Source organism: Scyliorhinus torazame, chromosome 7 (assembly GCF_047496885.1).
Source record: "Scyliorhinus torazame isolate Kashiwa2021f chromosome 7, sScyTor2.1, whole genome shotgun sequence".
Taxonomy (NCBI): Eukaryota; Metazoa; Chordata; class Chondrichthyes; order Carcharhiniformes; family Scyliorhinidae; genus Scyliorhinus; species Scyliorhinus torazame.
Genome location: NC_092713.1, coordinates 255,139,019 through 255,144,182, shown reverse-complemented (window position 1 = coordinate 255,144,182; position 5,164 = coordinate 255,139,019). Strand labels below are relative to the sequence as shown.

Here is a 5,164-nt window from a genome sequence, read left to right as displayed (position 1 = left end):
CTAAAAAATGGAAACAAAGTCTTCCACTATCCTATCTGGCGTTATTGGATTGCATTGGTTCAATGAAAATGCCCATTACCATCTTAGGGTAACAAGGGCTGGACAATACGTTTAGTCGTACCAGTCATCCCTACATACCAGAACAAATCAAAAATGTCCCATCAGGTTAAATCATGGAATCATGGTTTGGTAGTTTTAAAATAGAATAAGGTCTTTGTATTGTGTTCTGCTTTTACAGGGTTTCAATATACAATCACAATTTATTACTTTAGCTGATTTTCCTGACAAAAATAAATTGATGTACTGAGTTACACTGCAGACTTAGATAAATGAGTCGATTTATTTTACTGGAAAACAAGTATCATCACTCATCTATATGTTATGTTTGTGTCTCAGAGCCCAATCCTTCCATGGTTTACACTGCAGGGATCTTTAGTCTAAATCATACCACCATCTAGCTTGCAATAAGTCCTGGTGATCGGCCCATTTCCACCAGGAACTCCACTGCAGGGAGTTTAAATATGACCCTTCCCACTGCTGCTCTCTGCTCACTGTTAGTCCCAGTTCATTTGTATGTCATGATTCACACCACAGGGAGCCTAACTACAGATTCCCACTATCATTGTCGGTCTGCACAAGCTGCAGCCTTGTTTATACTCACAATAAAAGATTGGATTAGATCTAACATTTGTGCATTTTTAACCTCCAACTGGCAATTGTAACAAATTCTATGCTCTGAATCAATCCTAAACTCAAGTAAACTGACATCTTGGTAGGATTCACACAGGGAGATATACAGAGGCAGTAGAATATAAATTTGCAGCCTTAGTTCTTTTTCCTCATTCTTGCATTCCACCCCCTCGGTCTATTTGTTCTGCCGGCTGCTTTCCAGTTTTTCATATGACATTCACACAAACACTTTACAGCAAGTGTCATTGGACAGAAAAATGGGACAAGAAGCTCAGCTAATTTCTGCCGATATTACCCCAGGGACACTGAAGTTAAATGTAATACCCCAACTGGGATAATCTAATTCAGCACATGCTAGGGCATAAATCGAGAGTGAGACGTGATCTGCATGGACTAAAAATAGAAAATGCTGGGGAAACTCAGCAGGTCCGAGCAGCATCTGTGGAGAGAGAAACAGAATTAATATTTCCAGTCTATATGACCCTTCTGAAGAATCAGCATGAACAGCATTTTCTGTTTTTATTTCAGATTTCCATCGTCTTTTACTTTAGTGATCTGTATGAATTTGATTCTACTGGTGATGCCTTTATCTGTTAGGCCATTCAATCACTTATGTGTGTTTAATTATCGCTTCTCGGCCTTTTGGCTAAGATCAAGTGTAGTAGCCTTTTGGCTCAGATTTGGTATGTCTCTCTTGTGGGGACCATGAGTTGGATTCAATTTGAATTTGAATTGGTTTTTGGAGCAGGCAAGGAGCTGGATTAGGGGTTCGCCCCTGACCACACTCTGAGCCCTGGCTTTGTATCTCAGAAAAAGCAATTTAAAAAAAAAATGTGTGTGCTTAATTATGCATACAAACCCTGAACGCTGCAATAATAAAAGCTTCAATAACAAACAAATAGACTTGTGTTCATTCAGCATCTTTCCTGACCTCAAGATCTGCCAAAGCACTTCACAGCCAATGAAGTAATTCAGAGGCAGATGAGTACTTGATCTAATGCTTCATGTTTGGCAATGTAATATACCCTCAATATTACACTACAAGGTTGGCCTAAATTTTAAGTACATAGTGAGACTTAAACCCACAACTTACTGATTTAGTAACGGATGACATAACAGCACAATGGTTAGCACTGCTGCTTCACAGTGGCGGGGGCCCAGATTCAATTCCGGCATTGGGTGACTACGTGTGGAGTTTGTACGTTCTTCCCGTGTCTGCGTGGGTTTTCTCCGGGTGCTCCAGTTTCCTCCCACAGTCCAAAGATGTGTGGGTAAGGTGGATTGGCCATGCTAATAGGGCCATGTCCTCTTAAGTGTCCAGAGATGTGTAAGTTACAATATGGAAATAGGGGTGAATGGGGGAGTGGAGTGCTCTTTCAGAGAGTCGGTACAGACTCAATGGGCCAATTGGTTTTCTGCACTGTTGAGATTTTATGAGACATGAGAATGTTGTCAACTGAACCAAGCCAACACACACTATATTGTCTCACCACAAAGACACTAATTCTTTCTATGATGTAGTTTTCTGGGCACTATCAGCACTCCAAAGCATTCTTTGTAAGTTAATCTTGATGATGAGCAGTGATGACCTATTCAACTTTGTAGGGCATTACAGCGGGACCGCTTCTAACACTCAGGCCTCCCAACTCTCATGACTTTATCACAAGGGACACAAGCATAATATGAAAGCACTTATTGCATTCACATTAAGTAAAGAAATAGAATATAGATTGACTTATGATCAATTTTTATGGTGAAATTCACTTAATTTCTATAATTTAAAATAACAAAGTACCAAATATGATTTTTCTGACCAGAAAGTAACTGAATACAAGGGAAATAATTATTTTAGCATCCAGGGGATTAATTGCTGAAGCATGGTCATATCAATGTTATTTCTATCTACTTATATGGCTTTCTGTCACTAGGCTGGTTCATATTGCTAGGATGGAGCACCATTGATGACGTTTTATTTAAGTGACCCATTATCTGGAAATCCAGTAGCACTGGAGGCCTAGTACAATTATATGAGCTTTTATATTTGATGCTCTTGCAGTTCTTGAGATATTTGGCCCTCAGCTTCCAATGTTTACACTATAAAATCTCCAGGGTGGCACAGTGGTTAACACTACTGCCTATCGCGCTGAGGACCCGGGTTCGATCCCAGCCCCGGGTAACTGTGTATATGGAGTTTGCAGATTCTCCTTATGCCTGTGGGTCTCACCCCCACAACCCAAAAAGATGTGAAGGGTAGGTGGATTGGCCACGCTAAATTGCCCTTAATTGGAAAAAAAATAATTGGGTACTCTAAATTTATATTTTTTAAAGTAAAATCTCCTACTATATCCCGCTGGTAGAATCACAAGTCCATGAAAATGAGTGTACAAATCAGCTAAGAGGATAAGCGAGACAGTTTTAGAAATGTTAATCTAGGGACCCAATACACAGAGTTCACACTCCAATGATCAAAACGGCAGAACTAACAAATTTAAAAGCACATAACTCGATTTCCTTCCTAATGAGAATGTTAATCAGCCTTAATTTGTAATGGAAGCAGAAATTAAATGGAGTGAGGGTTGTTGGAGATCAAGGATCTTTGAGAACCAAACTCTGGGTCTGTTTTTATTACCATTGGTAAACTGCGAGACTGGGTGTAGCTTCATATGACCTGTTGGGGATTAAATAAACTATTCATGAGGTTTACAAACAACTGTCAAACTTTATTGGTTTATGTTTGAGAAAAGAATGCACATAGTTTTTATACTAAATCTCTTGAATTTTAGGAGATTTTCTCCTGATTTACATGACGATGTGGTTTGCATTACTTGACTTGATATCCATACATAAAGATTAAGTCCCCTCAGGGATTTCTGTTTCAATAAGAGCGCCTCTTATTCTTTTAAATTCCAATGGTATAGGCCCAACCTGGTCAGCTTTTCACATAGGATAAGCCCTTCATCTCAGGATTGAGTTGAGTGAACCTTCTTTGAACTGCTTCTAACGCAATTATATTTTTCAAATAAGGAGACTGTACACAGTACTTCAGATATGGTCTCACCAAGGCCTTGTACAACTCCAGTAAAACTTAGCTACTTTTATATTCCATTCCCCTGGCAATAATCAACAAAATTCCATTTGCCATAATCATTTGCTGTACCTGCATGCTAACATTTTGTGATAAATTGTTTCTACCCGGTTTTGACTGCTGGGTGAATGTTATAACCACTTTGGGACAGAAATGTGCATTATACTAATTGAATATAAATTCCACCAGTTGTCCGGTGGCAACTACTGAAGAGTCACCCAGCTGTCTGCCACAGGGAAGATCATTGCAAGGAACCCCCTCAACTGCCTCCCAGTGGCAGAGGAACACCTTACAGAGTCATGAGAGGCACTGCAAACATAATCTTCACTATGTGACAAATTCAGGAAAAGTGTAAGAAACAGCACCAACCTCTACACATGTTTTTTTTTTAATTTAGAGTACCCAATTCATTTTTTCCAATTAAGGGGCAATTTAGTGTGGCCAATCCACCTAGCCTGCGCATCTTTTGGGTTGTGGGGGCGAAACCCACGCAAACACGGGGAGAATGCGCAAACTCCACACGGACAGTGACCCAGAGCCAGGATCGAACCTGGGACTTTGTTGCTGAGACTGCAGGGCTAACCTACTGCGCCACCGTGCTGCCCTTACATTTTTTTTTTGACCTCACAAAAGCCTTTGACATGTCAACTGCAAAGACTAATAGAGTATCCTCCTCAAATTTAGCTGCCTTCAGACATTTGTCACCACCCTCCAGCTACTTCACGATGAGATGCAAGTTGTGGTCCTCACCAAAGGAACCACCACATGAATTCTCCCAATGGAACCATGGCTGATACTACAAAAAATTCTACTTTGAAAACAGCTTACACTTTTAACTAGATAAAATGGAATTAAAGAAACAAATTGCATTTAGATGATTTATCAGGATTCTCAGAAATATCTCTACTTTTCACATGCAATAATTTACTTTGAAGTGCATTACAATTGGTATGTGGTGATAAGATATAGGATGAAAGTTCTTTGTATTCTCCCAGTCCCAGGTCATTGTCTGTGTGGAGTTTGCACATTCTCCCCGTGTCTGCGTGGGTCTCACCCCTAAAACCCAAAGATGTGCAGGCTAGGTGGATTGGCCACGCTAAATTGCCCCTTAATTGGAAAAAATAGGGCAGCACAGTTGCGCAGTGGTTAGCGCTGCTGCCTCACAGCGCCGAGGTCCCAGGTTTGATCCTGTCTCTGGGTCACTGTCCGTGTGGAGTTTGCACATTCTTCCCGTGCTTGCGTGGGTTTCACCCCCACAACCCAAAGATGCGCAGGGTAGGTGGATTGGCCATGCTAAATTGCCCCTTAATTGGAAAAAATTAATTGGGTACTCTAAATTTTTTTTAAAATAAATAAAAATTGGAAAAAATAATTGGATACACTAAATTA

The 5,164-nt window shown here is 40.3% G+C and overlaps 1 non-coding gene across 1 annotated transcript; it reads left to right on the top strand.

The window, feature by feature from the left end:
- Window positions 1–1,316: 1,316 nt before the first annotated feature.
- Window positions 1,317–1,514, top strand: LOC140427555 (U2 spliceosomal RNA). Its single transcript, XR_011948562.1, has one exon. It is a non-coding gene; the product is annotated as a U2 spliceosomal RNA (small nuclear RNA).
- Window positions 1,515–5,164: the final 3,650 nt, after the last annotated feature.